The sequence below is a fragment of the Sinohyriopsis cumingii genome, chromosome 12 (assembly GCF_028554795.1).
Source record: "Sinohyriopsis cumingii isolate HCF-2022 chromosome 12, ASM2855479v2, whole genome shotgun sequence".
In the NCBI taxonomy this organism is placed as follows: Eukaryota; Metazoa; Mollusca; class Bivalvia; order Unionida; family Unionidae; genus Sinohyriopsis; species Sinohyriopsis cumingii.
Genome location: NC_142972.1, coordinates 96,275,609 through 96,288,331, shown reverse-complemented (window position 1 = coordinate 96,288,331; position 12,723 = coordinate 96,275,609).

Here is a 12,723-nt window from a genome sequence, read left to right as displayed (position 1 = left end):
TGAACCTATCTGATTGGGCTTTATATAGTACACTGCTTACGTCAGCTTCAGCAGCCGCCTGGCATTAGTATAATAGGCCTACACATGTATAGTACACTGCTGACGTCAACTTACTTCAGCAGCCGCATGGCATTAGTATTGCATTGCATCAGAAAATGATGCAATCAACTGTGGATGATGTGAGCATGATGGTATTATGCAATGTTACATCATTATTCCGGATGTTGCTGCAGTCCTACTGGAGAAATTTACACAGTGAAACATAGAAAATGAGGTATATGAATATCTTCAAAACGAGAGCCAATACAAATTTTTCACGGTTATATTCGTGTTCGGCACACCAAAATACTACAGATTAGGGCCTTTTCAAGTCAGTAATGATTTCACTGTTGACCAGTGTAATCTACTTTTGCTGTTTCATCGTCATTAACGTCGTCGTCATCATCATTGTTACTATCGTGATGTGCTTAAAGATGTGTGTTTAGGACAGCAAACATTTTATTTGGTTTACTAAACACTTGTTCGTCTGTACTGACAATAAAAACAATTTGCCCAAACCTGTGTGACAGCATCAACGTGTATGTTGCAAGGTGTTACTGTTTCAATTAATTTAAGCCATTAAAAAACCTCCTGAATATAGTTCATCAAAAACGCTGTTTCTAGCTTAGGAAAGTCACCATCGTACAGAACTTAGTAGAGCTAAGAATTCCTAGACTCATAATGTCTATTAGTTCAAGTTATAAAAAATATTCACAGTTTATGTAATTATACATTAATAATAATGTGGGGAAGGAGTCAACAAGTTGTCCTGCAAAATAGAGGAACGCATAAAAAAGTGTGCAGGTTCAACGTATACAAAATAATACATTAAAGATTTTGCAAATTAATGAATACAAATGTTTGAACGTTTGAAATATTGTTTGGAAATGTTTTCTTAACATCATTACACAAACCTTTTACTGTGAGAATACTGTTTATTCAGTTTACAATAATAAAAAATAACTTACAAATTTCCTGGTCATCTACATTATATTTTCCTTTTCCAGTTATAACATACTATTATGATTCGGATTCTTATTTCCCCCTTATCGCGAATCATTTGCACAAAGAGCACGAGTATATGGCTTGAATTACAATACTATCATTCAAGATTATATGATGATGTGTTTGGTAGTGTCTTGAAACATTTAGTAAAGTATTTAACATATGAATATGATATCGTAAATTATTTCATGGAATATATTAGAATAAATGCGGTATATGTTCAGTTCAATAATGCAGATTGAATTATGTGTGTACAATATTGGGTTCATTCTCTTCACATTAACAGTACTGGATTCCCATTAGAATATATACTTCATTTGTTGTTGTTGTGGGGTTTAACATCAGTGTTCAACGTAGGATAGGCAATACATAGCGGCCAGTATAAATGGTAGAGAAAGAACCATAGAAAATCCCGGGAAGAACCACAGACCCACGAGAAGCTACTAACATTCTCACGTAGCCACGTTAGCCCAGCCCGAGACTCTAACACACACAGACAGATGTGCGATGGCAGTGATCCGGAATGATGAGAGCTTTAGACCACTCGGCCACTATGGGCTCCTTATACTAGATTTATTTTGAACGTGATTTCTCTATATTTAGTGCAAAAAAAACCATAGAAATTTGGTTTAGGAATTATTAAATCTATCAGGTTCCTTGTATCCAAAATTTAGTGTCTTTACGAATTTTTAAAAACAAATAATGATGTCTAATTTGTAATTTTAAAAACATCTGTTTGATGAGCGTCTTGACTTGATTCAATATTTTCCTTCAGATTGTAACAAATTACTTCTTATTTCACGTCCGTTAGGGGCGCTGAAGGACCTTATTCGACAGTTTTGCAATTCATCGTTCATGCGTCCACTAAGAAATATTAGGCAGGATATGAGCAAACGACTAGCTTACATGTAGTACGTACAACACCTCCTGGAGCAGGTGAAATAACTGGAGCTACATTCAGGCAGGACATATATGCATAGAGAATCACTCATTTGAAAATGGACAAAAAGCTGATGGTATCGATGTAACAGAAGCAGCAAAGGAGGTGAATGAGGAGGAAAGAGGATGGACTGAGTAGTGAAGACCTACGATAAGCAGTGACAAGAACAATAACAGCAGCAGCGGCAATGACACGAAGAGCCGGAGCCCCTCATCAACAGTAAATGACGACTTGGAAAGTGAGGATAAACAGTTTAACCCCTGGAGCGAGGCAATATTGGATCATAGGTTTCACGCTTGCGGCGCCTGATCTAGGAGAATCACTTCTTCGGGATATCAAACTAAAACTTACATCCCGCTCTATCCTTATGAATTGCGTGATGATATATTATTAGTATATCTGTGCGTATGCGTGATTTTTTGTTTATTCTTCTTACACCCCACGAGTAGACATATGTGTTGGTCAGTATGGGTGAATGTTGACCAGTCGAATGAGGCAATGGTTTGTACTTATGGGAGACGGTCAGTAGGTATCGTTGTTGTTCAGTCAGACGGCGTGTTCATCAATATGGATGGTTGCTGTTAGACGCTATTGGTGCTGATCGGCTGATGTATGGGTACTGGTCAGTAGTTATCATGCTGGTCAGTTTGTGACGATGTTGATGAGTAATGCCCCAATGTGCCACTTATTGCTAATTTCCATAATGCCACACATGTTTCCAAAAAGATTTCTATGGAGCAATGCTGATATTTTTTCATTTTGCCCACATTGCACATGTTGCATTAGGTATTTACTTCTAAGCACCTGATTATGAATCAATCCCATATTGAGTAAAAGTCAAATTTCTCATCAATTGGTAGCAAATAAAATTAAAATCGATTAGCTGATAAGAACAATGTCCTCATCTCGTTGGAATTAAATCAAATGTCTTTATTTTTAATTTTGTTTTATTTTTTGTTTTAAAAAATGTGAAATATATCTATTTAAAAGCGCGCTTGGAGCCGAACATATCGGCTGCGTAGCAGTATTTAAACTCATTTGCTGTAACACCGTTGTAGTGGTCTCGCCCTATAGCGTCAATGTCACGGTTGTCCAGTCTGGAAAACAGCACAAAATATCCCGTGTTGCGCCTGATGTATTTGGGGTCGTAGTAGTACTATTCCGTCAGGTATATACTGTTGCAGTACTCGTTTTGCAACAACAATAAATACTTGCAAAATCAGTTCACGACATAGTGGTCGATTTTAAGGTCTTCAAACACGATACTTTTGTGCAGATCCGAATCAGGTTTCTCCACTGGCTCGATCTTTTCCAGCTCGACGATAGTATATTTATAGTCGTCGCCAGTGTTGCATGCAATACACGAACGTGTTTTTCCAAGAACTTGTTAAACTCGGAAAGAGTTTTGTATTTTCCTTGACACGGTTTCAGCCTAAATAACCACGCGATCGTAAATGAGGATGTTGTTCAGCCGCAGATTCAGCAGCAAGTTAGATTTGCCACGCATATAATGGCAATTCGGCAGCAAAGATGATGGTGGTGTTTTTTCGTCCTCGTCTTGGGATCAATATTAAGTATGGTCATTTGTTATATTAATCATGTGCATCACTTCATTTTCAACGCTCATCCGGTCAAGCGGCTCTGATACCTCCCAGGAGGAACTGGATAATCGTGCCGGTACGTCCACGCAGGGTGATATCAACATGAGTGGACACAAAATCATGAATCTCGAGGACGTGACTTATCCTCCGCCGGATGCCAAAGTAAAATGGTCGTCGCTCGTGACTCGACTGGTACAGACTAAGTTATCGCTCACAAGAGGAGATTTGACCGGCAACCTTTACATAGGAGGTAAACTATTATACGTTCTACCAGCTCCTACAACACAGGCTCTATTATATACTCAGGCCGTCTATTCAGCGAATCTTGAGGTGGTACTCGCAACAAAATACTAGAAAACAGAAGGATCGGTATCAGGGAATGTGCACATCACGGTCACTTTTGGCGTGGGCACAGAAGTCAATTCCAATTTAACGACGGTACCACGGAGCTCTAGCACGGGCACGTAAAATATGAGACGTGTGGGAGTATACTCAGGGCTTAATCATGTAGTGACTATGGTGAATTATTTTGCTACCTCTTGGAAGTTCTTCGGAGCCGAACGGTACCAAAAACCAACATTGAAGAGTTGAGTCAATAATAGCACTTGTCAGGCACTGATGACAGTCACCAACTCTAGAAGCAGATTGTTGAGACCACTGACTGGACTTCCTAACACGTGTTCTGTCACGGATAAAACCCAGGCGATCTCGAATTCGCAGCTAAACTCTGTCGGAGGCACTAAGTTGTCGAGCATCGGTGGAACCCTAACTGGAACTCTCACCGCAGTGGCAGGAGCTAAACACGTTGTGACGGATTATCTGCCTGTGACAAACAAATAGGAAGCCACGAAAATGTAAGTGGACAATCGCCCCGTCAGCAACGATACAGGGCATATTCCATCACTCACAGGAAATAACGGAAACCGACGTCATGTTGTCATATCGGTATCGTCGGAATTTTCATCTTCTTTCAGGGCTTCATTAGTCCATGCCCATCACATGGAACTCACGTCTAAACGAATGGGCGACTGCTGAAGTCACGTGGTGGTTGCGATATAGAAATTCCAGATACACCGACGCACTTCTGGATCAGAGATTAAACGGCATCAAGTCCGACACAACGGTGGACTTTCCTGCCAGGGTACTGCAACCATTGCCGCAAACACAGCAGGTACACCAAATATTCCATGTTTAAATTTATGGCCTCAGGCCAGAACCTCCAAGACCCGGTCTCAGTTTTTTTCCCCATTATAACCTTGGACGAGTTGATTCTAACATTATATGCATTTTTCACCTTTCTTGTTCAATGAAACGTACAGGCAGGTCGTTTCGAACGTCGAAGACCACATGAACATGTTTATGCAGATCACGGGACATTATGCAGAGATTAAATGAGCGCGGAATATATGTAAATCCTCGATCAGAGAATCGAACGAGGAATGAAAGCACGACGCGATCAAACAGTCTCGCCTTTTCTGCTGATTTCAAACTTAGCTAATCAGCATAGCATCAATGTACGTTACTATCAGTCACATTTCATCTAGATAAACGAGTTTCGTCGCCTGTGTATATCACAGAACACTAAGCAAGATAAAAGGACGCAATTTTGCAACAAATGTTCGCAATGTTTCCCACATCCAGAAAAGCTGGAGGAGCACTTGGCTTCGGGTTGCTAACAAGAAGTACAAGCTGTTCAGATGCCCTAGGAGGAGTTGAGTAGTTTACAGCTGGAAAAATTTAAACATTATATTTGCTCAGACTTTTCATATCGCACTGGATACTGGAAAACGTGGAAGCGCCTTGTGCTGATCCCGGTCGATCTTTCACAGAGGTGGAGCAGCAGCACATGCCATGCGAGACCAGTTACAAAAGCTGCTCTGCCGCCGATGACAGTTTGTCGTCACCGTTTCGCCAATGTCGTAGTTAAGATTCCGGGCAGCTCCTGTCCGAGTATAAGCATTTCACCGACATCAGGAAAAAAATCAGCGCCGCAGTGACAGGAGAAGTAGGCGGGTCGTTGTCACATTAGCGAAGATTATTTCCAACCGCAAGATAAGAAAATAAGGGAGGATTGTTGCATCACTGTGGAATATCGTGGCGCCGCTCACATCAAGCACATCCACAGTCTCAAGAATTCAGCCTATGTCCTGCCTGTCATCAACTAGATTAATTGTTTAATCTGAACTGTTGAAAAGTTTCATCAACAGTGATAAGAAGAAACATTTACCTCGCTAGCGATATTTCGGTAAAAGTACAGATATGTTTAGGCAAAAGATAACAAACAAAAAAAAAACCGAAAATATATTAGAAATATTACAAATGTTATATCATAAATCAAAACTACAACATACCAGGATCAAAACAAACAACAAAAGTAGTTTAACTATATGCCACCATACTAAACTAATGCAGTTTGCTTTGGCAGACTCTTAGTCAAAAACTTGAATAGTGATATTGTCTAGGGGATTAGTACATCGCCACCTTAGTGCAACTCTCATCATTGTTGCAATATATACTTTTTGTTTTTCAGGTGTTAAAATACGCTCAGTATTTCTATTAAATTTTAAAATTTGTGAAATAAGTTTCTGCAATGTTTGCTATTGTACATATAAATTATTAGCAGGACTATCTGTGATAAACATGCATATTTTGCAATGATGTTTGTCTTAGAATTTGTGCTGACTGATGTTGTATATAGAAAATGCTCAAAAAAGGTGATGCTCAGTTATGTGTACTAACGTTATTACTTAAACAACAGGTCTATGAAACAGGTCTATGATCAGGTAACAACCCAGCAGCTACACTTAAAGTCTGGACAATAGCTTTGCCCTTAAAGTTATAAAAGAAATGACAATGAAACCGACAGTCATTCTGAGACAGAAATACCTGATGAAGATTATTATCTAGTACAAACATGAAGAGATACTTATTAAAGCTTCACAATATCTTGAATGTACAAGTCATCTGTTACTCAGCAGGATATATTATCACAAATGAAGAACAAGGTGAAGCAGACATATGCTAAGTTCAAACCTGATCGTGCCCGGGACTTGTAAACGAATTACCTTCTCTATACAGACGATGAGGACTTTGACCTGGATATGTTGATTGTTCTTCCAAAAAACAGTTTCTACCGGACAAGATTAGGTTATTGATCCTGGCGGACAAAAAACAAACTGGACAATGGAGAATACCATCTAGGAAATCAGTTTCCCAAATATATGGTATAGAGCACTAGGCATCTAAAGAAGGAACTGAGTAATGATCATGATACCGCACAACGGAAAAACAAGGAGTGACTCAGAGGTTTGTGATTTTTACCAGACTGATAAATATTACCGCATGTACCTTTGCAATAAATTGTGTGGAACAATAAGGGTAAATTATAATATAGATTTGAGTCTCACATTGACAATGTTTTATAATGTCAGTTTTTGGCTCCCAGTCAGATTTAGATGACATACATACAGATAAAATATGTCCCTCTCTCTTCCGTAATTCGTATACAAAATCGCTGTTAAGAACGAAAAACTTCCTTAAAAACAGCCGTTTTAGCGCCTTTTGTTCCTTGAATAATAATCTCTGTTTTAACAAAATACTGGATAAAGTGATACAGATCGGACTGGCAAACCAATAAATTGGAAAGGAGCCCATTAACAGAACTGGTCACTACTCCCAGCCATACCTTCAACGACTTAAACCTGTCTGGGATCCTCTTTGGGATCACCAATAGCTCAAAACGAATAAACGCAATAGGAAATAATAATAATAATAATAATAATAATAATAATAATGAGGACTTTGTTTAGCGCCTAATCGTTAGAAGCTATAAGCGCTTAACAACATTAGACAACACCTATAAGATAAAAGACATACTAATATTATTACAAAAGCAAATACCATGAAATTAGAAAAACATTTAAAAATATTTTTACAAAACCATGCTGAGAATATTACAGGTAGAAAACATTATTAGGTCTTTATGTTTATTCCTGCAGTTGAAGTAATTGAGTTTTGAGAGCCCTGTTGAATGTGATCACTGTGTCTTTGTGACTAACTTCAGTGGACAATCCATTCCACGTTGCTGGTCCCTGCTATGCAAAAGAACATTGTCCATATGACTTTGTTTTCATAGTGGGAATAATTTGTATACGATTCTAAGAAGAGGAGCGTAATTATCTTGTTAGTGTGTACATATGCGTGAGATAGGATAGGTATGTTGGACTAGAGTCGGACAGTGAAACGTAGCACAGAGAACAAATTTTGTGTTTGATTCTGGATCGAATGGATAGCCAGTGTAGGGTACAGAGCAGCGGGGAGGTGTGCTCTGATTGTGGTACTCTAAGTATGATCCAAGCAGCTGTGTTTTGAACTTTTTGACGTTTCTCGAGTAGATATTGAGATGAACCAGACAGAATTGAGTTACAATAGTCCAATCTTGAAAGTACTAATGAACACACAAGTGTTTTAGTGGCATCAACTGAAAGATATTTGCGAACTGAGCTGATGCGTTCCAGCTCAAGATATGCAGCATTGCATATGTTCATGACATGTTGGTGCAATGTGAGAATACTGTCCAGAGTAACACCTATGTGTCGTACTGATTGTGTGAATTTAATGTTGGCGTTCCTGATATCTATTGTTTGAGGTAAAGGATGTGAATTCGAAAGTCTTTGTGCTGTGATCAGAATGGCCTCAGTTTTATCATCATTCATCTGCAGCTTGTTACATGTCATCCATGATTTCACATTAGAAATGCACCTCTCTACACCTTGGATGGTAGCATCAGCTTCCGTTGGGTGGCTATATTTTGTATATTTGGGTGTCATCAGCGTACAAATGGTGAGACACTGGATGATGATCTATGACACTTGAGAGCGACTGAGTGTACAGAATGAAGAGAACAGGTCCAAGAACAGACCCCTGTGGAACACCACAACATAGATCAACTGAGTTGGAGTGTATTCCATTTGCAGATACAATGTGTGTCCTGATGACCAAGTAGGACTTGAACCACAATACGGCTGTATCATGAATGCCAAATACATGCTGGAAACAGTGAAGTAATATATCTGTCAAATGCTATAGACAAATCAAGGAGGATGAGGACTGTAATCTTTCCGCTATCCAACGCATAGAGAATGTCATTAACTACTTTTAGCAGAGTAGTTTCAGTCATGTGGCAAAGGTTGTACATTGCTAAAAAGACTGTTTGAATTTAGATGAGATACAATGTGGGATAGAACAACCTTTTCTAAGATTTTTGATATGAATGGGATATTAGAAACTGGGCGGTAGTTCTTTAAATCGTTATGGTCTAGTATTGATTTCTTGAACAGAGGCTTTAGAATGGCAGTTTTGAAAAATGATGGGAATTCCCCGAATGAGAGAGGTATTAATAACATTAGTTAGTGAAGGCAATACTGGATCTAAGCACTCAAGCAGCAGTGAGGTTGTAATTGGATCAAGTTCAAATGTCTTTGGTGCACTCTTCATCAGGATTGTACGTACGAAATCCATAGAGACAGGTTCAAATTTTGCTAATGGCTGCCGCTCAAATTCTATATATGAACTGTATGGTGACGACAAGTCAATTGAAATTTTGGTATCAAGCTTATCTCTAATGGTTTGCACTTTGTCACGGAAGAAATTTGCAAACATGTCCGGAAGGTCGACGGGAGAGAAAATAGTTGGAAGTGGTGTTGATTTGTTCCTTGACATTAACTTGTTAGTAATCTCGAAGAGCTCTTTGCAGCTGGAACTTTCCATGATCTTAGTAGTGTAGTGGGCTGATTTCGCTGCATGGACTATACTTGTGACATTCTTCTTAGCGACTTCATAGATTTGCTTATGAATGGTGAGTCTGGTGGAAAGCCAGAGCCTCTCCGCTTTGCGTCGGTCTCTTTTAGCAGTGCGAAACTGGTCCCTAACACTGCTATACTATGGAGAACACTTTTGAATTGATAATCTGCACGTCGTAGCTGGGACTTGTTTGTCAAGCAATGAACGCAGACAGTTATCGAGTTGTTCTGAGGTAGGAGGTACGCACGTTGTTAGGTTAGCTTGGATGTCGTGCATTAGTTTGGTTCTATTTATCATACGGAGGTTTCTCTTAGTAGCAGATAAAGGTGGATGGTGAGAGACTGATGCGTCAAGATGGCATATAATGCAGAGGTGATTAGATGCAAAATAATTCACCATAGTCAATTGAATGTTGTTGTTTAGTTAAGACGTTTAAATACTAAACGAGTGTTGGATTCACCGACTGCATACGATCAAACCCAGCTAGTTAAATCAGGAAGAATTGAAACGGGCATTTGTCAATGCACAGGTAACAAAGGACTTACAGGTTACCACGATCGTATTTTCTTACCATGTATTTGTTTTCTGAACCAAACACACTTCAATGATCAACCTGTGTCTTTTATTTAATTGTATTTATGTATATCTAACAGAATGCAAACTTTGTATAGCGCTCAGATTTTGTGTTTTTTCCATGTTGTGGTTTGAGTAATTATATGTTGTCATTTTGTGCCCTTGAAAAAGGAATTGGTAGATTTCGAAAGCGCTAGGGCTGGTTTGTATTGTGTCATCTTTCTCACTCCGTCATATGATGGACAACATAGATATTGCCCAGACCGAGTAAGTACTAACATTAACTGAAAAATTAATGGATTGAATAACAGAACTCTGAGCAGAGATGTAAAATAGAATAACACGAGTCTCGTAAGTAAAATATGATAATTCAAACGAAATGTAATCTAACATGACATGTGAATAATTCGCCTTCTCTCAAAAAAAAAAAGAGTTACACAATTCTGCGACTATCAATTGCCGTACAGTTACTGATGAAACACAGTTCACCATAAGATCGAATGGCTGATCGACTCAGATTGCCGCCATGATAGTATCAAATGGTGCTTTAAGTTATCTCCTAATCGCTGCTCCCCCTTTATCATTTATGGCCATCAACATTCAGGCATTCATATCATTCCTCTATGTAGTCATCATGGAACTATCATGTTTGCCCTTCAAATAAAATATAACCTAAATACTGTCAGGAATTTCGTTCCTCTTCTCCTGAGATGAACAAATATCTACACTCTTTTGTTCAGATATCGTCTTTCAAGCTTTTACAAAACTAGCCGAGATTTTAAGACTAAAACACGAAACACAACTATATTATCATACATGGATATACTGTTATCTGCTACCACATTCCTCACTGAGAACCATGACATAAAATACAATTTTGTTAACCTGGAAAAATAATTATGGAAATTGGAGATGGTCAGCGGTGGAGCTCTGGGTGGTTTGGCATGGAATTCTCATGTATAGTATATACAGGGCTGATTTCGCATTGAGTTACTTTATTGCTTTCTACTTTTTTCCTTCTATCTTCTATTTTCCTTATTGCATGTTATATATATGATTGCCATTTATGTTCCGTACTTTCAGCCGCGTCGGGGAGGGGATATGAGGTTGCAGGACAGCAGACAACAAGTTTAATTATCTGAAGTATTCTCTTCCTTATACCAGACCCTGCATGCTTTCAACAAAGTTATATGGGGGGGGGGGGGGATTGTAAATCTACGAGTAACGACAGCCTTGCACGTACTTTTAATGTGCATACGGTCTTTGGTTTGATAAATGCGTCGTTATAACTTGAGCTGCTGCACTACGATCAGTACTCTTTTCATGGGGTTTTGTATGATTAGAATCATTAGATTGTCGTCTTTGAAGTATTAGTGAAAATATTGTTTTATGGGTCACTCGCAACCCATAGGTAATTTCAAACGTTACTATAGCAATGCTAAGCAGGTTAGTTTCCTTTAAGGTTTATATTTTTATCATCTCGATCATTTGTTCAAAACAATATAAAACACTACGAATTTCCCAAAAGTTAAATTACAAATAAATACAATAAATGTATGGATATAAAAATCACTAAAAGGTCCAGTCTGAAGGATAACAAATCCGAGGTAAGACATCGCTAAAAATAAATCATCGGATTATAAGGGCGTCATTTTTGACGTATCCTAATACGAACAATCTGGTAAATATGACGATGATTATTATCATCCTAATCATCATCATTGTGGTTGTTGGGTTTTACCTTCTCCTTTTATTTAAATTCAAGCCCATGTACGTAAACACCATCATACAAACTGCCCAATTCGGTCTCGATTTTCAATAAATCAGTGCATTACCAGTGAACTGATCAAATGAGTTAACATTACTATTTTAAATGATCTTCTGCTTTGTTTACTTCGTCGATTAATATTTAGCTGGTATAGTCAAATGTTTAGAGTTAGTGAAAATCGGCAGCATCATGCCGGCGGATGGCATCCTTGATAATTTGAGTAATGACTATTTCTATTTAACAGGTTAAGGTTGTACTATACATACTCAATGTGTTTATAGCCGATGATGTTTCATTTGTATACATCATCGCATTTAAGAGGGGTTTTTTTTCTTCTTTATTTCATTGGTACATACACATGTTGACTGCCCTGTCATGCGGTCTACCTCGGTAATATTGTACGAGTGCATAACACAGTTTCCGAGCCATTGCTATGAGCGATAGCATAACACCGTATGTGCCGCGAAATACAAAACTGATTTTTGTTTTCTTTTCTTGCAATACAGTCGCAGTGTATCTGTGTGTAAAATATCAAGCTGGTAATTTCTATAAATAATCATTGTATAAATTGGCTAAATATACACATGCAATACTAGCTCATGCTTGTTTGATTATTCCAAAAACGTGTGGGTTTTCTGGGTTTTGATAGAACTATGAGTTTTTGAGGCTCTGTTGATTGTGGGTTTTGTAGGCGTTGTGGGTTTTGTAGATTTTGTTGGATTTGTTGGTTTTGTTGGCACTATTGGTTGTGAGTTTTGTGGATTTTGTTGGCGTTTTGGATTTTGGGTTTCTTGTTAGAACTGTGGGTTTTGTTGGCGTTGTGGGTTGTGTAGGTTTTGTTGGATTTTTGGGTTTTGTCATGAGTATGTAAGGCTTTGTGGGCCGCTTGTAAGGATTGAGTCAGCTAGCAGCCATCAAACTAGGTACATCACAGTTATTGTGAGTTCTTTAGTTTGTTTTATTTTCTCTTGTTTAGTTAGTTACAAAGTTATGTA